We start from the raw sequence: 27,554 nt of genomic DNA on the forward strand, positions 1-27,554 counted from the left end.
GAGCAAAGCTCAACACTCCCTCTGTTCCACAGGCGCATAAAGCTGACACTAGTTCACCTTTCCCTGTAATTATGCAACCCACAGCTATTGACCGTATGCTTAAACGAGCGCTAGGGGTCGTCTCCAGCGAAATCGAGCGCACAGAGAGACGTCTGTCCCTAACCCCAGTATTTGACCCACTTGTCGCTACCCAAGATCAGGACCAGGAGGTTGTGTTAATTACATCGCCCAGCCCCTTAGAGCTTAGCGAGCAGGATATCCAGTGTGCCCAACAGACCACCATAAGGAAAAGGGAGGGCTTAGCCGCAGCCAAAAGTGTTACAATACAAAGAAAGAAGAAAGGCTGCCTAAAGAAGCGAAGGACTAAAAATAGTATAGTGAGTTCATCCACCCCTGTGAGTAGAAACAACACTGGAGTTGAGCGAGCAGTACAGACATCTTATCAAGTAGACCCACCAACATGGTTGACCCAAATTACGTCAGATTTACAAGCTCACCTAGAAACATTTATTGTAAATCAGATGAAGCCGCTGGCAAGCAGGTTGGATAAAATCCTGAGTGAATTAAAAAATAGGGAGAAAAAAGGCAGCCCAGTAGGGGAATCAAGTAATTCTATTAGCACCCCAGATATCAACTTAGTGCCACAAAGGGAGAAGAACATCAGTAATACAGGGGACGCACAGTCAATAACTATACAGACCCACAAAGTCCCGGTTCCTCAGTTACAAGTGGACAAGCTCACTAACCCAAATGATAAAGGATTACACACAATTAAGGGTCCAGGTGTGCAACAACCGGATAAGCGATCCCAACTATCTGCTGATCCCAATGTAACAATAGCACACAATGTAGAGAGGGCTACCTCAATAAATTCCACCAAGGCTCTACCCACTGTAAATTTACCACCTGAGTCATGCCCGCTTGTGGTAGTTTTTGCTGGGGTCCCCGAATTAAAACATGTGCAGAGGGAAACACACCAGCAGTTAAAAAACAAACTCATCCACTGGTTGACCCAAAATAGACCATTAGTAGATAATCAAGATGGGGAAATCCTTTTGGTTAGAAGAGTGAACTGGTTAGGAATCAGACCCAAAAACATTGTAGGCAATTGTATTATTGCTAATTTTAGGGATAGGGGGGTTGTCGAGCATATCCTCAGACAGGGGACACATAGTTGTGTGAGCGGTATAAGGCCTCTGTCACTCAGTTATTTCTACCCAAGGCAGCATGAAACACATGAGGGACAGTACAACACTTGTAGAAGTTGGGAGGGATCAAACTTGTACTCAAACAGGACCCCAAATTGCACACGAGGAACGGCAGGGATATGGGAAGGGGGACACCCATGCTGGGTAAATAGGTTCAGCCCATTAAGGTCTCTAGAGGAGACTGATTGACTAATCACCCCATATACCCCGGAAAAGCAGGCCGACATAGAATATAAGAACTCTGACCTGGATGCACTGATTGGGGGAGGCTCGAAAAACAGAAGGGGGACACCACTCACACACTCCTTGGTCAAAGAGGATGGACAGTCAACATCAGGGGAGCGCAGGTGCAGGAGCCTAGCAAAGACTCCGGAAGCCTCTAACTCCATCGCTAAGGGACGACTGCAACTAATCTTAGGGACAGGAGCTATAGCCCCAGTTTCAATATTGCAGGGTAGGGAATCGCAGAGGCCACATGCTAGGAACCAAGATGGGTTGGTTAATATCTCGCAAGGTATGACTGGGCCAGGGAAATATAACATAGCGGAAGAGGGACTGAGAACTATTTCCTGGAACAAAGCAGGTCTTGCAAGCAAATTTGACAATGAGGACTGGCGGCAGTACATGGCCCATTTCCACATCATTTGCTTGCAAGAAACCTGGGTAACGGACAACACCCACTTTCACATGGCTGGGTATAAATGTTTTTTCATCCCAGCACAGAAACCACCTCAGGTAGAGCCAAGGGAGGATTGTCCATGTATGTAGATTTAAATATACAAGGCAAATGGACCAGTGTGGACTGGTTCTCATGGAACATCCAGGCTCTGAGGTTTAGGAGTAAAGGGTTAAGGCTCACGTTGTTTAATGTGTATAACACAGGTCTTCCCGGAGATGATATTCCCATTTTGGGGGAACTAGATTCCAGACTGAGCCAAGAGCTTGCGCCTGTTAACGGGGCTCAGGCTTCATCGATATTAGTAGTGGGTGATCTGAACTGCCACTTATGCCCCCTGCTGTTTCCGATCAATGTGAATTGGTCACAATGCCCAGTGAAAAAAGGTCCCCATTTTAAACACTCATCGAGTGGTACAGACCTGGGCAAGCTCCTTCAATCTCACGACCTGGAACACACGGTTGATATGATACCACTGGGGCCAGATGGTACACTCCCTCCCACTTTTAAAGGGAGAGGGTGCTCTTCCTACATAGATTATATTCTTGCTTCCAGGTGCTTAAAGAACCGGATCACTGAAGTAGGAATCGAGTGGAGCCCCTTCAGTGACCACAATCCCTTGGTAATGGAGTTTTTGTACCTGGCGAAACAAAAAATCAATTTAGCTGGGGGCATTACCGAGAGTGTGACGGACCAAGGTAGAAGACTTAGGTGGGCGAAATTAGACGGGGAAAGATTTTACCGGTCCTTAATGGAAGAAGGTAAATCACTCATTGATGAGTGCTTAGATCTCTCTGTTGTAGGGGCTCGTTTAACAAACGCATTTGGCCAAATAACTAGTCTGGTGGAGGGGCTATTGTGGACCAAGGCCCCAAAGAAAACCAACTCGAATACACCGAGATGGTTCGATGGGGACTGCACACGAGCCTTGAGGGAGCTAAAAAAAGCTCTTAGCAGCAAACCTAGGGACACAGCAAAAGTCACCATGTGTAGACTAAAATATAGGAAGGAACTGAAGAGAAGGAAAGCAGCACTGCAGGGGGAAGTGTGGGCGGCCTTGAGGGAGGCCTCCGAAAAAAGGGACTTCACGGAATTTTGGAGACTAATAAATACCCCTTGTTTTCAAGATAATAACGCCCCTGAGATTGGCACAAACATTTTGCCGGAGCAGTGGATAGCCCACTTTGAGGGCCTGTACAACCATGGGGAGGAAGACCGGATAGAGGAGATGGGGGTGGTTACTCAGGGACAGGTACTGGAGTTCACCTTAGAAGAAATTGTTATGGGCATTGAGGGACTAACAAAAAATAAAGCCCCGGGCCCAGATGGGACCCCACCTGACTTGTTTTTGAGTAATGTGGAGTTATGGGCCCCCATTTTAACCAGACTACTAAATGCGGCCATTAGGGTTGGTCTGCCCCGTTCCTGGTCATTGGCTATTATAGTTCCTATTTTTAAAAAGGGAAACAGAGATAACCCTCAATGTTATCGTCCAATCTCCCTGATAGACGTTACAGCTAAAATCCTAGGAAGAGCAATACTGAATCGCCTGACTGAATGGGCCGAGGATAACAATATTATCTCGGACGTTCAGTACGGTTTAGGACCGGAAGGTCTACTAGTGACCAATGCTTGAACCTCTATATGTTGGTCGCAAAGTATATTAAAACCAGCATCGAAGCCATTTACCTGGGGTTCATGAACTTGGCTGCTGCATTCGACCACGTTAATAGGAACAAGCTTTGGGCTTTGATGAATCACCTGGGAATTGATCCAGGTCTAATCTGTACTCTGAGGGAATTGCACAGAGAGACCTATGCCAGAGTACGCTACAATAAGGAAGGGGGGTTGACTGAGTCTTTTAGATGCACAAGTGGGGTGAGGCAGGGTTGCATACTTGCCCCTTTTTTATTTTCGTTATACATCAACAATTTAGAACAGTCCCTGACCAACTTAAAAACAGATTGTCCAAGGGTGGGGACACGCAACATCCCGGTGCTACTGTACGCAGATGATGCGGTTCTCTTGGCGCGAACCCCCAAAAGCTTGCAGATTCTAATTGACGGGTTCGTCAAATTCATGGACGTGCTAGATCTGTCTGTCAATTTGAAAAAATCTTATGTAATGATGGCAGGCCACAATCCACGGACCAGCTTCCCATATAGAATTGGAAATCACACACTAGAAAGGGTGCAATCTTTCTCGTACCTAGGCTTGCTCTTTGATGAGTCACTGAAATTTACCCCTTTGGTACAGGAAAGGTGTGGGAAATTGATGGCCTCAACTGGAGCCATTGCAGGTTACGGGAGGAGAGCTGGCCGTTGGTGTCCGGAACAAACAATGAACCTTTATGGCTCAATGTGTTGTTCCAAAGCCATGTACGGCTCAGAAGTGTGGGGTTTTATAAATCTTGACTCACTGCAAAGGGAGGAAAACACATTTTTTCGTTCAATATTGAAAGTCCCTAATTGTACACCAGCTGTCATAGTACACAGAGAATTAGGAAGACCTTACATAGAGGATATGATAAAATTTAGACCAATTCTGGCCTGGCTCAAAATTTGGACAAACCCTGATGCTGCGTTGAGTAGGCAGATCCTAAAAGATTGCCTTGGAAGAGATAGAAGCCTGAATATCCCATGGCTTAACTACGTAAAAATCAGCCTGGAAAATATTGGCTATAAGGAGTTTTACTCAAACCCTTCAATGATCACACCACAGGACAAGCTTAAACTCAAGAGAACTTTCCTGGACCAAAGAACGTCTGCTAGAACCACAGTCGAAGGTGCTAAACGATCAGTGAGTGCTTATAGTAGGCTTGAAACCACTGAAGGGATGGAACCGTATCTTTGTGTTATGTATAATGCTCAAGAAAGGTTTTTAATGTCAGGTTTTAGGCTCAATTTTTTACCATAATTGTTAGCTGACCCAGCTGGTTTTAGCCATTTAATTGAGCAGAAGGGTGCCTGCGGCTGCGACAATAGGTCTCCGCAGGACACCCTTCATTTTGTACTCCTATGTCCTTTTTATGCAACACCAAGACGTAGATTTTTAAAGGAAATTTAAAAAAAGGCCAGGTTTACTCGAGCAAAAGAGGCATTGACCTTCCTACAAAGGGCTAGTGACCCGTTAACACTGTGTTCTGTCATAAGTTTCTTGAAATTTGCACTAAGATTAAGGGTAACCAGAGGTTAGAATTATTTGTGAACTGTGCAGTACCCCCCACCCGCTAATTCTATTAAGCTACCAAAGCGGATTCGCTGTGAAGAATGAATTATTTTTATGTATATAGATTCAGTCAATGTTCTTGCATGATGATTTAATACTTTTTTTAACTGTATATAATGTGTACTCTTTTATGATGGTTTTTAACCACTGAATAAAGAATAACTGAACTGAACTGAGTCCTTTAAGGAGCACAGCAGTTCTTCTGGCAGAGCTGCAGTTAAAAGTCCACTAGTGTCTAATGTTAGGGGTCAAAGACCCAGTACTTATACACCAAAGTGCCTTTGATAAAGGGAAAACTTCAAATCAGCTCCTTGAAGTGCACAGACCCTCCTTTCAATCCAGCCCTGTCTGCCAGGCTATCTATGGGGGGTAAATCAGTCCTTTATGTGGGGACAGAACACCACCTATTCATGCCCAGGCAGGGCCATGAAAATGCAGATGTATACTCAGACACGCTGTGCCGCTTATTAACATAACTTTTAACTGATCGTGACAAAATAATATATAGCTAATTGTGATAAAACAATAATACCAAAAGCACCCTCCCTGCACCAAACCCGCCGGTATCTGTTCCAAATGTGAAAACATCCGACTATCAAATTGTACCAAAACAACAATACCCCTTTTCTTCTCACTCTCGTAACTCATGCCTTCTACCTATATATTCGCTCCATAACCAGCAGTGTATACCAATGAATCACTACCTTTTCGGCCATAACAAACAATGCCATCGCCTCCTCCACATTAGTTCCGTCCGACATTACCACTTCCTTCTTGACGTTCGAAATCTCATTTGCTATTCCTCATGTGAACATCATTTATAACCAAGTACCACGGAAGTGTACTCACCCCGTTTCCCTAGTTGATACACTCCGTATTCAACTGGTGCATGCAAATCATACCAGCCCACAATTACAATGCTCACCCTGTTTCGCTAGTTGAATCTAGTTAATACATTCCCTATTCAACTGGTACATATAGATTATGCCCACCCACAATTACAACGCTCACCTCGTCATCATCTCCCACCCATAATGTACAAAATGAAAAATGCAATACATCAAAAAGCATAAATAAACCAAAAATAAAAAAGTCATCTATTATTTGAACTGTGCCATTACCTGATAATGTGCATAACTCCCCTATTTATGAATGATCAACTTCTATGTCCTTTGCAAAATATATGCAGTACACAGTGTTAGACTTGGGGGTCTCTAGTTGGTACAGGTATGCACTTGTGACAAATAGGGATCCTCGCCTCTAGTCAGGGTAAGGGGGTACACTCCTAAAATAACCCCTGCTCACCCCCTTGGTAGCTTGGCACGAGCAGACAGGCTTATCTCAGAGGCAGTGTGTAAAGCATTTGTGAACACATACAGTAACCAAGTGACAACACTACAGATGGACACCACACAGGTTTTATCAAAAATAAGTATTCTTTATATAGATTTACCACAAGACCACTAAACGACAAAAACACAAAATACTGTTACTTTAGATGGTAGAAGTTTGCTTAGTTCTCTTAAGTTCTTAGATGCGACACTTTAAGTCAATGTACCCTTTAGATTAGGGGTGGGCGGAATTTGCGTAATCGTGTTACGCAAATCTCCGCGAAACGGTAAAACATCTCCGCGAACATGCAGAAATTCCGCGAACACGCAGAATTGCTTGTTCGAGATGCTTTTTTCCTGTTCACAGTTGCTGTTTGCGTGCTCGGGGAGAAATATCTCGCGAACACGCATTTTGAGAACGCGAACAAGAAAAAAGTTCGCAAAGTCGCGGAAAGCAGAATTTTGGGCAATTTTGCGTTCTCCGCGGAACGCAAAATTACCGAAATTCCGCAAATTCCGCGAGCGGAACGGAATTTGCCGCCCAGGCCTACTTTAGATGCGACACGCAGGGCAACGAAAGTGTTGCAACGATGTTGATGCGATCAAGTTTTGGTGCAAAGAAATAAAGACGTGAAGATCTTCCCGATGCGGCACGCTTCTCCGATGTTGCGAGAAGACTCGACTCGATGCTTCAGCTGCAGCGGTGACACCCAATAGGCGATGCGACAACAGCGGCCTTGGCAGTGACACTCTTCTCCGACGTTTGCGAGATGCTTCCGCTCGATGCGATGTTGCAGCAGCGACACCCCTTTACGCTATGCGACGACAGCAGCTCCGATGGCGGCACGCTTCTCCATGGATGCAAGGCGCTTTTCTTGATGCAGTGCAATACGTCAGCTACGATAGCTGCGATGGCGACACGCTTCTTCGGTGTTGCGAGACACTTCCTGGATGATGCGAGACGCTTCCGCTCGATACGATGCTGCAGCAGCGACACACTTTATGAGATGCAACGGCAACAGCTTTGACGGCGGCACGCTTCTCCTTCTTGAGTCGCGCTTCCAGCTCCTTGCGACACGCAGTCCCTTAGAAGGTCCAACAACAGCAGCAGGCACTTCCAAAGAACTCTAGGGAGCAGGGGGGTGAAGTCTGTTGTTCCTGAGACTTCAGCAGGAGGCAAGCTCTTTTCCAAGCCCTTGGAGATCCTTCACAAGTTGAGCAAAAGTACACACAAAGTTCCTTTCTCGTCTCTTTTGCAGTAAGGCAACCACTGCAGGCCAATCCCCCAGGCTCAGGGATAGTTTCCTCCTCAGCTTCTTCTGGTTCCTCCCTCAGCAGAGGTTCTTCTTGTTTTCCCAAAGTGATCTAAATTCTTGGGATCAGTGTCCCAATACTTATATCCCAAAATCTTTTGTCCTCTGAGGGCAGAGGGGCCTTTTCCCAGTTCAAACCAGTTCCTGAGCACTCTGTTTACCAGACTTCTCCTTTCCTTTCACACTGTAGGGCAGAAACATCAGATGCCCCACAGGAGGTGGAGCCAGCATTGTGGAATGCAAGTACAGCCCTGGAGCACTTTGTTGACAGGATTCCTTCTCTTCATTCACTGTGCAGGGCAGAGACATCAGCTGCTCCCCAGGAGGTGGAGCCAGCATTGTGGAGGGAAGGCACAGCCCTATTCAGGTCCCAGGTGCAACTCCTCTCACCCATCTAGATGCAGATCTCTTTATTCACCACTTGGACACCTCACCCTGTCTCCTGGAATTCCCCAGCCCTGTCACTCACAGAAACCAGACAAAGGAATACACATCCTAGCAGAGGCAGGTTTGAATGGTTAGACAAGAAAATACCTACTTTCTAAAAGTGGTATTTTCAAACACAGAATGTTAAAACCAACTTCACTAAAAGATGTATTTTATCAACCTGAGTTCAGGCATACTAAATTCGAATTTCTACCATGTTCTCTGAGTCAGTTAAGATTATAAGATGTAATAACCAAACTGCCCATTCTGGCCTATGGAGAGCAGGTAGCCTTGCAATAGTGAACAACGAAAATGGCTGTAATACACTATTAGAACATGCCACACACACCAGGGCATGTCCTACCTTATCCTTACAATGCACCCTGCCCTTGGGCCTACCATAGGGGTGTCTGTTATGAAGAAAAGGGAAGGTTTAGGGACTGGCAAGTGGGTGCACTTGCCCAGTCAGCATGACAGTACCAGACTGCATGCAGGCTCTGCAATGGCAGACCTTAGACACATTTTACAAGGCTGCTTCTGTGGGTGGCACAACCAGTGCTGCAAGCCCACTAGCAGCATTTGGATTTACACGCCCTGGGCACACTCAGTGCACTGTACTAGGGTCTGACAAGTAAACCAAATCAGTCAATTATGGAATCACAAATCAATACATTCATTTTCAATAGTGAGAGCATATGCACTTTAGCACTGGTCAGCAGTGGTAAAGTGCCCAGAGTCATAAAACAGCCAACAACAGGTCAGAAAAAATATAGGAGGAAGGCAATAAGTTCAGGGATGACCCTGCAAAAAGGGCCAAGTCCAACACACAGGTACAGTTCAAGCTTAGCTATACAGGCTCCCTTCCAAGAAATCAATGTATTGCTGCTTGCCTCTGAAGTGTTCCTCAATGATGTCCTGTGAGAGGAGCAGGCCCCACAGTAGTGAAAAAATAATTTAGCTGTTTGTCACTACCAGGACATGCAAAACATGAAAGTACATGACCTACCTTTTATTTACATAGCAGCCTGCCCCTAGGGCTACCTAAGGCCTACCTTATAGTGACTTATATGTAGTAAAAGGGAGGTTTAGGGCTTGGCAAGGAGTTGTAAATGAAAAGTTGAAGTTGCAGTACACTACAGACACTGCAATGGGAGGCCTGAGACATGTTTGAAAGGCTACTTCTGCGGGTGTCACAATTAGTGCTGCAAGCCCAAGAGTAACATTTAACTTACAGGCAGTGGGTATATGGTATACCACTTTAGAAGGGGCGGTTAGGTACATTACATATGCCAATCATGCATACACCTTCACCAATTACACACATGTTTAAGGAAGAAGCACATACACTTTAGCATGGGTCAGCAGTGGTAACGTGCTCTGAGTCCCAAGGCCAACAAAAAGATTCAGCAAAATGTGAAGGTCTAAAACAAAATGTTTGGGGGAAGACCACCGTAAGGAGAACAGGTCGAGTAGCTCTCAAGTGGAAATTACAGCTTATTAAAAAGAATCAGGAATCCCCGATATTAACATATGGGAGTGGTAGGACTCACAGTAGTGAAAAAACAAATTTAGGTGTTTTTCACTACCATGAGATGTAAAACTTGAAAGTGCATCTCCAACCTTTTAATTACAAAGCACCCAGCCCAATGGGCTACGTAGGGCCTACCTTAGGGGAGTCTTATATGTTGTAAAATGGGAGTGTTGGGCTTGGCCCTTTCTGCAGGGTCACCCCCAAACGTCTTGTCTTTGCCCTTCACTTTTTGCTAAATTAGTTTTTTGTTGGCCTTAGAGATCTGTGCACTTTACCACTGCTAACCAGTGCTAAAGTGCTTGTGCTCTCTCCCCTCAACATGATTAAAGTGGCTTATACCCAATTGGCATATTTACTTTACTTGTAAGTCCCTAGAACTACATGTGCCCAGGGACTATACATTAAATGCGACTAGTGGGTCTGTAGCACTTGTTGTGGTACCCACTTAAGTAGTACGTTAAGCATGCCTCTGGTCTGCCATTACAGAGTCTGTGTGTGCAATTTTAAACTGCAGTTTCGACCTTGCTAAATACTCCTTTTACCAGGCCCAAACCTATTTTAAAATAAATACATATATAGCCACTTCTTGACTCAGCGGAGTCGTCAAAAATGACGTGTACTCATGATGGGTTATGAAATCATTGCAGATTTATTGCAAATTCATTGAATGCTTCTTAGGCAGCATCCACCATGGAAAGCCCTATGCATTTTGGCGTAACACACACGCCTTGCTCACGCCATTTACTGGTTCTCTCACTGTTCCTTTATTGTCAGTTACAACCCACTACTAATTGACTTCATATGGTCAACTAAAGTGGACGAAGATAAAAGTCTCTCAAGCAAACATTGCTCATACATTATTTTAAACGGTTCCAAAATTCACTTTCTACATTAAGACCATGTTTCAGAGCATCTCATTTGTCTATCCACCAAACTTCACATATATGTGGAAATTGTGGCAGCTATGGGTAGGAGGGACCACAATCTTAGTGAACAGTGACAGAGGAATCACAATTCATTGTCTGTAAAAAAGACACTGCAAAGAAAGACCCCAAATGGTTTAAAAGATTTCTCATTGACTAAAGAGGAAATTCTTGCAATCTGGGGCTAGTGGCAATGGCAGCAAGTCTCCCAGAGGTGGGGGACATCACCTGAAAGTCTGATTGCTGGAAGAAAGCTGTGTACCTGCCATTGGAATGATTCTATCTCATCTGCCTTGACAGGGGAGCAAAGGGTATCCCTGAAGGAGGAAGTCTATCCAGAGGAGAAGCCCAGCAAGATTAACCTGGAAGAAGGACCAGCCCATGAGAGTTGACTGTCTGGAAAAGCATTGGAGGGGCTGACCCGAGTGCTGTAATGTATCTCCCTGCATCCCTACCTTTGAGCATAGTGAGCTGTTCTAACGCATCCTAGCATGATGTCTCCTGTGGACATCGCTGAGCTGGAGAGATGTAGCAGGAGCCAATGACCTGAGTGCTAAAGTGGGTCTTGCTGCATCCCATGGTTTGAGCCTGACACACTGTGTCGAAGAGCTCAAGTGTGACTAGTACCCATGATCCCCATGGACTAGGATAGATGTCCCAGGAGCCGTCCTAAGTGCTGCAGTGGGTTTCCATACCTTCCCCTGTGAACCTGGTATGCAACGCCAGCAAAGGGCAACTTAAACACCTCCTGCAGTTTTCTGGAAGCTGTTTCACAGAGAAGTACACTAATGCCAGCTGTGACCTACCTGCCAGGGCCGCCAACTGACACATCAGAAAGTTGTTAGTGGGCTCTCATCAATGTTTGGGTGAGGAGATTTGTGTTTGAACCTGTATTGTCCAACTGAATGCAGTCATCACCTCTTAACACCCAGGGTATATGCAGCACCATGGGCAGTATAGGAAAAGAAGACTTGAAAATTAAACTCAGGCCTAATTTCTAACCTTTAAGAAACTGGGTACCATTAAAGGGCTGGCCTGAGGGTTATGGACCCAGTAACCTACTCCTATCATCTGCCTTCACAGATCACTATTGCCTTACTATTTCCACCTAATTAAAATCCGGGGTTCTCTTGCAGAGTCTATAATGTGCTATAATAAATAGTTGGTTTAATTTAAAACTTTTCCTAAAGCAAAAGATCTGGTCTGAGCGGTTATTGATGAGTTCTATTGTGTGACCACTGAGGTCTGTATGTCTACCCTCACACTACCTCCATTAAAAGCCTTTGACTGCTCACCTCACTACATTGAGAACCAATAGCTGAGAGGGTGTACTTGGAAGGCGGTTTCAGTACACTGGGCAAGTCAAGCATAGAGATACCAGAGAAACAGCCTCAACCACATTGGTTGCGGCCCAGTAACCCCTATTTGAACTGAGGAACACAACACTGTTCCTACACACTCTCAAGCCATTGACAGACTAGCAGTATCTTACTACTGACGGCAGCACTTTCACTGCCCTTACAGAGATACAGTCAGACTCTACCGACAGCACTCTCACACACCTCAAAGGTTAACAGTCATATTTTCAGAAGCAGTCTTGTACACATCACAGACTAGCAATCGCAGTCCACGCCAGCATTTTCAAGCTTCTCATCGAATTGCAGTCACATTGCTGGAAGTATTCTTAAACCTTTCACAAACTAGCAACCAAGCCAGTAGATCTGAGTGATAACTGAAAGTGTACATTGATCGGTGGGTTTGTGTGTGCATGATAATGTGGATGGGTGAGTCAGTGCCAGAATAAGTGAGTGATGGGTGATTGAATGCAAGAATAAGGCATGGATCACTGAAAGGAGAATAGATGCATGAGTGAAAAGATGACTAACTAAGTGCATGGATGATGAATGATTGATCCATGGAGGGAAGGATCAGTGACTACTTGGATGAATGCATCCGGGAACATTAAAGTCTAATCCAGACCTATTGGCTTCTTGTTTCAAGTAATAAATATCCGTCTGATTTACCCACGTGTTGCTGTGTTCCTTAGTGATCTGCGCTGCCTTGAGAATGTCAACTACAAAATTAAACTTCGAAACAACTTGTTTGAAATACAGAAAGAGTGCAAAAAGCAGTTTTAGCAATTACCAGGATTCTCATTTGTAGTCTGATGAAGATAGGAAGGTAGTTTGAACAGCAAGGGACAGGCGTTCAACCTAACTGCTTTCTTTTTTGCTCTAATAGGTGTTTTTCTTCTGTTTTTAACATGTTCATCGAATGCTTTTTTTAAACCTCCCCAGAATGGATCCTATTTATCTCCTAGAATGCTTTTAACTAACCACTTATCCCACACTGCAATTGTCTGCTGTGTTCCTCAGTCACCTGCCAAGGGCTTCACCAGCAAGGTGCAATCCCACAGATATATAGCTGAAAAAGAATGATTTTATTTTTATTTTCAAAGCACTGTTCTACAGCACTAATAAACGCAGACTGTTAGTCATTAGAAGGCCAATAAAATAAGCCTGGTGAATTGTACCTTGTGAATAATTACAAAGTGTGATACTCTTGTCCCAAGTGTATTCATCCACATGTCTAAGCGCTATACAGTTTGGAGGCCCTAAAAGAGACAGTTTTTTTGCTCTATAATCGGACCCTAATGCTTAGCCAGTAAGTTGGTCCTATTATAGTTGTCTTTTAATAAAAATCCACATTCCATTCATACATATTAGTGTCTCGACTTGTTTCGTGCCACTAGACTCATATGGGGACAACATTTTAACTCTTAGTAATATAGAGCTGCAGCAATTTGTGGAAATATTTCAGCACAGTTGTTATGAATAGACAAAATAACAAGTAACGCTTGCCCTGAATTAGAATTTCATGGATAATAATGCCTGTCAAGTAGGTGACAACGTTATTTATTCTGAATCTTTTAAAACTATTGGCTATATAGCCTGTTGCTGCCATTACTTTATGTGTTTAAATGTATTTTCTTCAATACTATCATTAGCCTGTTCTTTATAGGGCTCACTATTTAGGCACTGTAGGGATGGAATGTGAGTGGGGGGTTAACTTTGCTATTTCTTATTTTGTAAGAATACATTTTTAGAGCATGGTTTTGGACAGCTTTAGCTACCTCACAAGACCCTGATGTTTAAACTACACACATAGCACACAACACAAGAGACAATACAACATACTGCCCATCATACTTGATTGAAATCCGGAGTCCAATTGTATTTAAATTAGGGTTTATAGCAAGCAAAATACCCTTGCAAAGGGAGCAGCAGCATATATGAACCAGTACAGCCACCAGACTCTGTGAAGACGCTTGTCCTCACATTCCATAATGCATCATACACTTCTAATTCTATTTATATAATTAAGGAAACCCAAAAGGGACAAACTACAGTACAAAGAAACAAGCGTTGTAGCCCAAACGTGTTGGGCCTCATAAGTTATTTAATTGGTCTAATCTTATATCACAGAATAACCTCATCTGCCACACTAATCTCAATAGGTCCTCTGGTGGATCTTGTTCTGTGCTGAAAGAGACCAGCATACTTAAGGGATGCACAATTGTCGTACAAGGACTTGGAATAAGATAATTGTTAACATTCATTCATTACTGAATGGAATTTCTCAGATCAACCCTATCCATTAGTTCAGTACAATTTGAAACAAATTGCCCACAACATATAATGAAACAGAATCAGCAGAGTAATTTGTCTCATATTGTATCTTTATCGAATGTAAAATAATTTTGCATACCAATATAATTTATTAATTGCAATTAATTTAATAAGCATTAACAACTGTGAAATTCATCTAAAGGGAGTTATCTTCCTCTGCCAAGGGAGATTAAATCCTGGAAAGGTGAGTCTATAGGAAACCATTATCTCTCATATAAACCCAATGGATGAAAGTTCAGTAAATCACCAAAAGACCAGTTCCAGTTCCTGGACAGGATTGTCTGCCCCTGTCTGTACTGCAGTGTCAATGCTATAACTGTTGTCGGAAACCTTCCTGCCGGAAAGATTCCACTATGCAAGCATACCAGGTGGCAGCAAACACAGTATTTTGTCACAGTTCATGTTTGTTTCTTGAAGTCCAAATCATCATTCTCTGTACCGGAAGATGGGTTAAGAAGGTGGGCAAGATAGGAACTGCCCCTGCCCACATTTTGGGAAATTATACTCCATTGATTCATAGTTTACACCCCTTGACATCACCAATTGTCGGACCACTCTGTCCCATTGGTCCGTTTCAAGAGGATGAGATGATGTAATAGGTAAAAAGTATACAAATCCAGAAGAATTAACTAATACATTACTTATCATTTTCCTTAGGACCACTGTACTTTAGTCATTTGATTTGTTGTGTCATTTTAGGAAGTTAACGAGTTTATGTTCTCATTCTTTGTCATTTTTTTCCCAAGCATGTGCTCTAGGAATTAACAATTTTGTTGCAAGTTCAGTCGAGTGAGCTACAAACGTGAAAGGAATCATTGAGTGTTGGAGCACAAGTAGAAACTTTACGAAAGGTTCCCATAGGCTTCAGACTATTCAGTTTATAAGTTCATACTAGGAAGGAAAAGCAAGTTTTGATTCCTTAATGAAACACAGCTTGCACACGGTGAATTTATGCGAATATTTCACATTATTGAAAACATGCATTAGATCTTCAATTAGGCAAATTAATGATCAGCATCTACATTATATAAGTATAAAACACCCCTAAAAAATTACATATTTTTTTAACACTTCATTATCATTTTGCATACTAATTTGCAATTTTCTTTTGCACTTTAAAGATTTATACATCATTCAGGTTTCAACAGCACATTTAAAATCAACCTTTTCATAGCACATATCAGTATGGCATCTGATTTTCTCTTCAATGTCAGCGCTTGTTGCAGGGATTCTGCTTATACACAGAACTATGCGTAGAACCCCAGGACCTCAGTGAATTGTGGTGTACCAGAAACTCACCTCAGAACCCAGAACCCAGTATCCGGCTAGCATAAGTGTCCCATTCGTTATCCGAGATTTAGCTCGGCGGTTCCAATGAAAAGACAACCCAGAACACGCGACTCACTGTACTCTCAGGAATGGTGGGAATCGGAAATACCTGTTCGTATATTATTCTTACATCAGTCCACAACAAGAATAAAACAGGGACACGGTGAAAATAAAAAGAGTTTATTTTTATAGACCACGTGTCCTCATATGCAGTACTTTGGCTAATACAAGCAGACAAATGATTATAATTAAAACCATCATCATCGTTACAATACAAACAGTGCTTCAATGGCATGAACATCTCAATCATCAGAACGAATGTTCTGCTTAACCATATCACCCATAGAAACACGAAATACATTAGGCACATTGATGACCTCTGTAGGACCATGAATTTGGAATTTAACAGCATCCCACGCAATTCCATCCAAAACGGGCCAGGCAGTAATATTCACAAAAGTCTGGTCCCTTTTCATGATGTGGGACGATGAGTGGGGGGCCAAAGTTCCATTGATGAGTCTAATTGTTGATCTCTCTTTGAGATAATGGCCATCCACCAGACGGAAAAACACTATTACAAATCCAATGGACAGAAACAAAAAAACACTGAAAAGCAACAGCCAGATGTATGTCCAAGGGGCAACCAAAAAATGTCTTTTAAACCATCTAGCAAACACAGCCATGTTCGAAGGGGGAGTGGAGGGCAATGAGTTAGTATCAAAGGAGAAACGGGACTGGTCAACTGCCGTAGATTGTAAAACAGGCGAGTGACCATTCGTAGGGTAAGCATACTCAGTCTCTTTGGGCAGACCACCAGCCGGTTGTAGTAACAAGGGATCAGTAACTGACTGCATCTCGATGGCAACATCAGACTCGGTGTTAGAAGCAGGAACCAACATTGAACTTCTTTGCATCGTCTGGCACGAAACTGCTGGAGTCATACTAAGAAGTATCGGCCACTCGCTGTAGTTTGACATTGTCAATAGAGATGTACCTGTTTTCTTTTCGACCAGGAAGTGGAGGTAAAATGACTGTTCTTGTACCCTGCACACCAAGCACTGGAACCGGTGCACGATAAGAGGGGCCGAACTCCTTCTTGTTCTCCACCTTCTCACGGACCAGGTCTCCAACTCGGGGTAGCCAGCCGACTACCGGAATCTGAAGCTCAGCATCAGACGTGGAGGGCAAGTGTTCCTTCGAAAGAGTGTCTCTGGCGTCTTGTAAAGTCTGCAAAACAGCACAGTGATCATCTACGTCAAAGGGTGCGGTCGACGCCGCCATGTCTAGACCATCAAGGTCTGGGACAAACATTCTGATTCCGAAGAGCATCATGTACGGGGTCCGCCCACCCAGAGACCTTCTAGGGAGATTATTAAGTGCACGTTGGACGTTATACAAATGGGCTAGCCAGTTCCGGCCTCTGCCTAAAACACGTGCTGTCAAAGATTGCTTTAAGTCACGGTTCATTCGCTCCACCACACTATTACCCTCAGGTCGGTAGGGGGACGAAAATTTGACTTGGACCCCCAAATTTCTTATAGCCTCCTTGTAAGCCTTAGAGGCGAACGCAGGGCCCTGATCAGAATGGAAGGTACCACACGCAAAAGTTCCCACAAAGACACGCAAATCCCTGATGACAGTCCGCGAGTCAGCACTCCTTTGTGGCCATACCCACAGAAAACGTGTGCACGAATCTACTGCAACCAAGATATACTTGTACGCAGTATCCGAAGAAAAAGGACCGCAGTGATCTATATAAACACAACCAAATGGTTTATTAGATATGTACAACTGTGTTTGTGGTGGGCGCGCAACAGTGGAAGGTTTAATCTGTTGGCAAATGTCACAATCTAGCACATAAGCGCGCGCTTGTTTATATAAACCAAACCACCAGTAACGTTGTTGTAACAGAGATATAGTAGCGGACACGCCGGCGTGGGCTGACGCCAACCCCTCGTGCGCTGCTAATATCAAAGCTGGTCTGCAGTCCGCGTTGGGAATAATTCTGTCACCAACGTCGTTAATCCTCACTAATGGGACGTTATCAGGACTTAAGTGATAAAAATAACGAGAAGGAAAACCCTTCGGGTAATCACTTCCCTTCTCTGCAGCAGCAATAGCTGCCAAGATGTCATCATCAATCTTACTTTTGGATCTTGTAACTGCTGCCACTAAGTATGTAGCCACTGCGGTTTTAGCTGCCTCGTCAGCCAAGCTGTTACCGACAGCATGGACACCAAGTCGTTGGTGACCAAGAGTGTGAATAACATTCACAAGAGGGAGACGTTCTTTAAAGTCTGCCACTCGAACCCAAAGCAATTTATGCTTAATTGTGCTACCTTTGGTATCTCGGTAATCGTTTTGAGACCAGAAGTGTAAGTTGTCATTGTAGGACTGGCCACAATCAAAGGAGTCACTTACTATAAGAGTCGTGACTCGGGGATCAGCAAACTCCAGTGCAAGCACCAGAGCCCGGAGCTCCGCCAATTGCGCGGTACAATCACCCAATGACTGCGTATGCACTGCATCAGATTGGAATTCACCATTCACGAATGTACCTACGACAATTACGCAAGCCGCAGAATAGGCGTGCTTTGATCCAATCGCGGGCTGCGCCGAGCCGTCAGTGTATATGACACAATGGTATTCTTCGAGCGGGCGCAAAGACAGAGGAGCCGGATGAACGAATTCATACTGCAAGAACTCCTGAGTCTGTAAAGAGGCGTCAAAGATATAAGTGACATCTGGGGATGTCAGAGTCGTGGCCCATTGTATCCACCGTGGATGCAAAGCTTTAGAATTTGGTACACTTGCTTTAGTCACTGCCTCTAGGGCAGGATACGGTGTTACAACCAAGATCTGTTTTCCATGCGACAGTGCGCGTTTCTTAAGGATCGCCATCTGTACTGCCGTCAGAACTTTCTCGACGGTGGAAAAACGCAATTCAGCAGAGGTGTACAAGTGTGATTTATACACGGTATCGCCCTCATTGAACGTCAAATACGTGAAACCCACGGCGCCTGGTACTATTCTTATTACCAGGTTCGTGCGGTTATCACGCGTCAGCAAGTATTTTGAAGCAAGAAGATCAGCCTGTAAAGACTGTAAAATAGCAGAATGTTCCAGCTGCCAGCTAGACTTCGAAAAAGAAGGTTGTACCAAGGCGTACAGCGGCTTGATACGCTGGGCATAATCAGGAATATATGTCGTAGGAGCACGCAAGCATGCGCACTTCTCCAGAAAGTGAGGAGCCAATCCCTTACCCTCGTTGTTGAGCTCGTAGCCCAAAAACAACACTGTATATTCCGCGATGTGAGACTTCGCAAAATTAAATTTGTAGCCATAGTCAGCAAAACTCACTATTATATTGTCGACACGAGACAGATGTGGCACCAGCTCATCATCCGTGAGGTAGATATCGTCAACATAGGAGTATGCGTCGGGGTCTATTCTTTCTAAGAGCGAGACCACGCGAGCGGAAAAGACGCCAGGGCTGTTTTTATAGCCCATGGCTAATCTTGTAAACTGTTTCTGTTTGCCGCCCGAAGTAAACGCCGTCCACTGGCTACTCAGTGTGGACAGGTTGTGGCTAAAAAAGCCATTGGAAATGTCAAGTGTCGTTTTAAATCTCTTACGCACAAGACTGTCGACTAGAGCCGAGCTGTGAGTATTTTGTACCGCGCAGGTCCGGCAATGTGAATTTAGGTGCCGGTAATCCAAAACTAAACGGTACGACCCGCCAGGTTTCGTCACAGTGAATAATGGGTTATTCATAGGAGACACACAAGTTTCAATAACACCCTGATATTCCAATTGTTCAAGGATTGCCGCGACGTGGGGTCTAGCTTCACGACGCATGGGATATTGGGGTTGAGGCTGGGGCATAGACCGCAATGGAATCTCATGGCAGGGAGACAGTCTGTCCCAACCCACCTGAGTACGATACACCGCCGGCGCAAGCGCCAGCGCCCACTCACCAGCGTACACTTCAGCCTGGTCCTTAGGCACTGTGTGAGCAAAGGACGGGAGGATTACTTCCTCCCCTCTAGGAGCTTCCAAAATGAAGGCTGGGGGCCAATCTGCCTCCGCTAGGAGGATATCATAGGTGGTAGTCAGATTATCCCCAAAAATCCCCTTTATTGTACGTTGTATGTCACCCTCAATTAATAAGACTATTTCATAAAGTCTGTCTGGGGGAGCCACCCTGGTGTCAGCTGTTTCAACAGTAACCGATATATCAGTTGCTGTCACCGCCAGAAATGGACGCAGAGCTTGACGGACTATGGTAATTTCCGCTGCGCTGTCCAGTAGCGTCAGCGCCCATGTCTGGTTCCGAAGCTGTGTCCGCACTATCTGAGGCATATCTTGCCGTCAGAGCAGCCACTTTCTTCTTCTGAAATGGGGGTCTTTGTCGTGCAAATTCGTCCTGCTTGCCTTTACCTTCAGTCTGTCGGGGCTGATCACGTGTCTGTGGAGCACCCCGACCTTTGCCACCGCCTCCGCCACCGGACTGTGAAGCCGATGTTTCCTGTGAAGAACGAGGAGAACGTTGTTCAGAAATCTGAAACCTATCAGGAGACTTAATAGTAGCACGATCACGTAGATCATAAGTGCGTTCACTACCTGACTGAACGGGAGAGGCAGGCCGAGAGCCCTGTTTCTGCTGCTGCTTTCCCTGTTGTTTTGACCGCCAATTTTGTTTTGGAAAATTCGGACGGTCATCCTTACCAGAGGCTTCCGCCTTACCCTGCTGCTTAATTTCGGGAGTTTTGACCACAGGTTTAACTCCTAAAGAGCTACGACCCAAATCTATGTACGCTGACGAGATTATTTTCGCAAATTCCCGCGGCTTATCCTCATCAGCAACCTTCTTCAGTTCATTACGAACTTGGAACTGCATAGCATCACCTTTAAGGTTACACATCATCATGGAAGCCACCAGGTCAAACTGGCCGAGGAGCCGCATTCCTAATTCTACCGCAGACTCCGCACCGTGGTTATCTTGAACACGTTTAATAACGGAGGGCAGCACCGACATAGACGGAGTGCCAAAGCACTGCGAGTACGTCGCCGCAAAGACCTTGCCCCAGTTAACACAATCATCTATGTCGGGGACCAAGTCTTTAGGCAAACTAATGGTAAGGATCCTGTGTTTCTCCACAGGAGATGTATTCGGATAAACCGCTTCTATCTGGTCAAATTTTTCAGCAAGCCAAAAGGGGAAATCATCCCGCGTTTGGGGGCGCTTGCCCATAACAGAATTAACCATAACAGGACTAATGACCACCGCGTGATGGTCAGTAGGCTGTCCCGCAACAGCAGGTGCCCCCGCCTGCACATTGCGCGACACATACTGCACTAACGCCCTATATACCGTAATAAGGGAAGTGTGTAGTACACGCAATTCAGCCACCGTCACCGTGAGGTAACGGGGATGAGGCGTAAATCCGGCTAGTACCGGCCAAGTGGCCCCGGCAATTGATAAAGGGCCCATTCTCGGTGGTATAACCACATGGGGAAGGGCGCCATTAAACCAAATAACGTGCTGCCAAGCAGATATTGGTATTTCCTGTGTCCTATACGGCGTATAGTTCACTGGCACCGCAGTGGCAGTGTAAGAATGGAAGGTATTATCGTCTTCACTCACTGCCGGAATCGTCACCCAAGAGTAGAACAACTCATATGGATGAGCCGCATCGGCTCCTACCACAAAGATGACGTTCATGCCAGTGTCCTTCACCCCATACTGCGTCAAATGACGTTTCAGAGCTGCACGGCTATGCGCCGCTATTTCCACCGCCATAAGGACAAGCTGCACTCGAAGTAATCAGTAGCACAAGGGTTCAAAACCCTTTTTAATGATCAAGCTTGAAGAAACCTATGTCTACAGAAATAGGTAGGTTTAAATCCGTCAGACTTGTTATCCGGAAACAAGAATGAGGGTGTTGTGGACTAATATAAGCACTACTAAGGCGTTTCAACTCATAGACCAAACGTTAGGTGCGCCATGTTGCAGGGATTCTGCTTATACACAGAACTATGTGTAGAACCCCAGGACCTCAGTGAATTGTGGTGTACCAGAAACTCACCTCAGAACCCAGAACCCAGTATCCGGCTAGCATAAGTGTCCCATTCGTTATCCGAGATTTAGCTCGGCGGTCCCAATGAAAAGACAACCCAGAACACGCGACTCAGTGTACTCTCAGGAATGGTGGGAATCGGAAATACCTGTTCGTATATTATTCTTACATCAGTCCACAACAAGAATAAAACAGAGACACGGTGAAAATAAAAAGAGTTTATTTTTATAGACCACGTGTCCTCATAAGCAGTACTTTGGCTAATACAAGCAGACAAATGATTATAATTAAAACCATCAGCATCATTACAATACCATAGAATAGAAAAGGAGTTATCATGTTATAAATGACAGTGGATACTACCACCTTCCTTTTATTAAGAAGCTAATATTACTATTATGCTAATAGAAGGTCTCTTAGGCTTGAATAGGGGACCCCATACCTCAAAGATCAGCTTAGTGAATTCACGTCACAGGAGCATCAGGAGTCTTCTCGCAGGAAGGCTCGTCTTCGGTCTGAATATTAAACATGATGTCTGCAATATTAAAAGCACCAGCTTTCAGGTATTCGCAGCTGCCTGTGTGTTATGGCTAAATAGTGGGTCGATCAACCTGGAGTGGAAAACATGCATTGTCTAACAACCCAGACTGTTTTGTCACACCATGTACAGACCAAGGTCGCTGCGCAGAGCTCGGGATGGTAACAACAGATTGCTCTCATGGGAGTCAAAACTCAAGTCAGCAGTTTGTTTAATCAATAACATGTAAACGTGCAGTATCGTGCGTAAAAGCAGCAAGATGGCTTTCTAACATCTAACGTGGTTATGCTAACTTAACAATGCATGGACGTATTACGGGAGTCCTCACTACACGCTCACATTACACGTTGTAATGTTAATGACCATTTTCTTAACACATTAACAGTTTATTCTTTTATAGAGATTTCTGTGTTTTTGTTTGTTTATTATGTTTAATAATGCATAAAGAAAAACATATATCAATATTTGTTAAACCTCACATTAGCTGTTTCGTTGTTAAATGTCATCACAAACCTGCGCCTAACATTCTGCCTGCTTTTTTGATGCAGTACCTAAATCTAATTTCATTTGTGCGTTTTCTTAAACGTGGTAACCTAATACACATTTGTCATCTTCAAAAATAAATGTCACAAATAATTTTTCCAGGGTGAATTCATAGAGATAGATGAAAGATAACATTCATGCTGTATCACAAGAAAACGACATTAGACAATGCAACACATCTTTCCCCCAAAATACAAAACAATGTAACTACTTAAAGCATAATGGTTCAATTACAAACATACACATGACATTTCTTAGGTCACGTGATTATGCCTCCTGACTATTCCCTTCTTGCATCTCCCTGTTCGGAAAAGATGGTGGAGGGAACCTGGTCAATATTCTCATACTGTTTCTGTCCATTAACCGCCAATTTCTTGCTATCACCAACCACTCCATTTCCAGTCATACCAGAACCACACTCTCCCAACAAACAATCAGACTCATTTTTTTAGTCTTTTGAGCACTCACCGCAAAAGAATCATTTGGAACTCTTTTCTCTCTCTTGTATGCAGAAATATGACTCAAATGCCATACCCTGCCATCACTTAACTGGGCTGAGTTACACAAAACTTTAACCACTTGCAAACGTTAAAACTATCTGCCTTCATTCTTTTGATAAACTCCTGTTTTTTTGACTCTCGCCCAATCACAGATTCGTACTTCAACCATCTTGCAGCTATACCTTTTGTCATTATACTTTTACATTTATCCTGAGTCTTCCTTACCTGTTCCTTAATTGCATCTGGAGTCCATTCACTCCCCTTGGAATAGTGCATCCATGCTACATTGCCCATCATAGATGGCAATCTGCACCTCAAAAGCTCGAAAGGACTACATTTTTTGGAGCTGCAAAGTATAAAGCCCACTCAGTGCCCCATACTTTGCCCAGAACAAATTAGCCTCCTTAGCCTGTTGGATGGTATTTTTGAGCACCCTGTTAAAGCATTCCACGGCATCATTAACAGCTGGATGGTAAATAGAAGTGGTTTTGTGTACAATGCTGTTCCTTTTCAGGATTGCATTGAACACCATTATCTGTTAAAAAGGGAAATCCTTCTCTCAAAAATACTTTATTTAAGAGACCAGTATAGACTTGGTATCCACTTTGGTAACCGCCTCAACATCAGGCCCTTTGGCAAAATGATCAACTAGGACTATGACATATTTAATTACTTCTCCGTCCTGCACAGGACCCAGTATGTCCGATCCAATCCTTTTCCAGAGCATTTCTCTGCACTTTCTGTGACACAAATGTGGTTTGATAGTAATGAGGGACTTTTCCGAATTGTTGCATAAAACACAAATTCAACTTTCTTCTCGACTGCCTGATCAATACCATGCCACCAGTACACATGTTTAACTCTGCATTTAGTTTTAGTAATTCCAATATGTTCCTCATTGTATATGTTCAAAATCATGTCTTTCCAGGACTCAGGAGGTAAAACCCTTCCAGCTTGTAGCACTTTGCCATCCTCAGCAGACAGCTCTTGCCCCAATACACACTCAATTGTCTAATTCACCTTTAAGAGGCCAACTCTCCCTAATCCAAACACCAATTCTCTGCAATTGTTGATCCTTAATGGTGGCTTCCACCCATTCACTTTCTGATACCATCACCCATACCTACCACACAGCAATTTTCAAATTTGTCCTCCTACTCAGGTTTGGTTTTCAATGGCAGAGGCATCCTACTTTAAAATTCACCCATTTTGTTCCTGGCACCCGGTATATAGAATACATCATAATTGTAACCAAAAGGTTTGATGGACATGAGGGCCAGCCTGGGAGATGCATTAAGTAAACCCGTAGTGGTGAAAACTTTGGTTAAAGGCGCATGATCACTTCAGACCATAAAATGTGAACCCCAGATATAAGCTTTGAAGTGCTCCAATCGCCACAAACGCAAGTGCTTTTTTCTCGATCACAGAATACTTCTCTTCCATTGGTGTAATATAATCTGATGCAAAAACGACTATGCATTCTTTACCACCTTTATCAACTTGAGTGAGAACCGCCTCCAACCCCTTGCAGCTAGCATCTGTGGTGACAATACTCTTGAAAGATGGATCATACGGTTGTAGGGATGGAGCACCGCTAATTTCCTTTTTAGCAACTTGTACGGCTTGCTGACACTCTTCATAACAAACTAATTCATACTTTCCCTTCAAGAGTTTTCTGATAGGGAAGGTCTTGCTCAAAACATTTTTGACGTATTTCGCATAAAATTATGTCAGCCCCAAAAAAGTCCTGACTTAATCTTTGTTGGAAGGAGGAGGGGCCTCCACCAAAGATGCTTTGGGTTCCACACCTTTCCCACTTATTGCATGGCACAAGTATGTAACAGAGTTTTTTGAAAATTTGCACTTGCAGTATTGTGCCGTAAGACCCTTTTCACAAAAGTTATCCAGAACCTCCCTACGTTTTTCATTGTGTTCCTTCTTTGTCACCCCCATGACCAGAATATCATCCTGGAAAAACACCACTTTTAAAAAAAAAACTTTTCTGAATAATTTAAACATTAAATGCTGCAACATCGCAGTCGATGATGCAAACCCAAATGGAACTCTTATAAGCTGAAAGCATACAAAAGATGCAATGGACAATGTTAATTTGTGGTTGTCAGGATGCATATGAACCTGGTAGTAAGCTAAAGTGAGATCAATCGTGGTGAACCATTAACCACCTTCATATATATAGTTCATATATAGTGTATTTATCTTGTTAATCTACTGTTGTAATTTTATTTTACACGTTATAAACTATTTTTTCCATTTTGAATTTTTTTAAAGTTTCAAAGTCAAAATCTTTCTGTGTTCTTATATACAGTGTAAAACATGCATAATTAAAAAAAATTGACAATTTTCTCAAAATATACAGTTAAAGCATAATTGTGCAATATTAAACATACATTTTGTCATGTTAAAGTTCAACCCCTTCCATAAATCTCACAAAAAATCACCTCATCCCAATCATACACATTCAAACATCACAATCATAACGTTCCAGCTTGAATGGCTTTCACAAATGAACTCATGGTGAGAATCCTTCTTTATTTTCCACTGTTTTGGCGCCAGCTGTAAAATGATCAGATCAACGCTTGTTTCAGTGGATTATTAAACTTGAGTCCACCTTCATCAGGACCACTCAATTTCATTAGGTTAGAGCAGCTGTGGTTGTAAAGGGGAGTCAGTAGGGTAGAAGATAGTCGATTTCGTATAGCCAATGTCAGGACCAGATGTCCAATACGGACACGTCTGGAATTATTGTCAGTTTCTGAGTGTATTAACATACGTTCTGTGAGTTCCAACTGAGGTATTTTCCGTGTGTGTCCGGTGGTGCAGTCAGGAAGAGCAAGCGAGGAGCCGCAAGCCTCCCTCCTTACAGTCTGGAAAGTCTTATGCATGTCCCTTCGTGGTCGCCAACTGTTAGAGGGTGGTTTTTACCACATAATTTTGCACAGAAATGTGTTATCTTTTTCTAATTCCCTCCTGGTGGCTCAGTCCATGTTAAATACCTCAGTTGGAACTCACACAACAAACGATTAACAAGATAAATAAAATATATGAACTAATGAACTGTTGCTGTCTTCAGTCATATCTACCACAAAGGGATAGCCCGTATGAGCTATATTTAGCCATATAAATATTTGTAGGTCGAGTGGGAGGTTCTTTATATATTATTATACTTTCAATTTAGTCATGCTCTAAAGGACCACCGACTCAGAATTTCAATTTTGTGGTTTTATTATAAAGTCAAAAATAATTGAATATAAACACACCTAAGTATCAGAGTATATAGATACATGAAAATCAATACAGAGCTGAGTCTACGAATATAGTTCATTTGGCATAAAAGACTTAAAATGATGAACTCTAAAATCAGAATGCAACATAGAATAGAAGCTGAGTCCAATTCTCTTTTCATCTGAGAGGAAAACAAAGACAAAATCTCTTTCTCTACACTGCTCTAAGTGAGGGTCCTACCAATCTCTCTTTTGCCCAATCCCAAATGTGTCAGCACGTGTTGAATTCCTAAGAAGTACTCACGTCAAATGGATCTGATAGCTTACAGCTATGGAGCTCACTCTAAGATACTCCTTCTCCTCCGAAAGTAAGCAGAAGTTTCTTGAATCTGTCCCTGCGCATGATACAAAAAGATAATATGTCACATGATGAACTTTCTCTATTGCAACGTTTCCAGTAGTTTTCCACAGGAGCTTTAATTAATTTTTCTTCGTCTTCCGGTGTCCTTGGGTTTCAGATAGGCTAGGCACAAACGGAGTCCTCCCTTCTTGCCTTCCATTCTTCTTCAAAGACATTACGGGTATCTCCTTAAATCTAAGAATAACAAGGCCGAATTCCTGAACCTGAAGTAGGATGAGAACATACTGTCTTAGAGCACAAAAAGGATTCATTTAATTACAATTCTTGAGCAATCAAAGATGAACGAAACTAAAAACAACTTCCATTTTGGGCCTAAAATTCAGGCAACTTAAACTAAATACAATATACACTGCACGAATATTATTTCATCCTGTACATTACATATACAGAAATTATAAGTGTCTCTAATACATGTAAAATCCTACTTGAATGTGCACACTACAATTTTAGTGCTACTATAACGTGAATAAATGCATCTTAATAATTATGAAGCACTGCAAACGACAAACTACATGTGAGTGCGTTTCAACCATGAGTATAGGGAACTCATACAATTTAGAGTGCTGTAAGCGCTCT

Source organism: Triturus cristatus, chromosome 2_2, assembly GCF_964204655.1.
Source record: "Triturus cristatus chromosome 2_2, aTriCri1.1, whole genome shotgun sequence".
Classification (NCBI taxonomy): domain Eukaryota; kingdom Metazoa; phylum Chordata; class Amphibia; order Caudata; family Salamandridae; genus Triturus; species Triturus cristatus.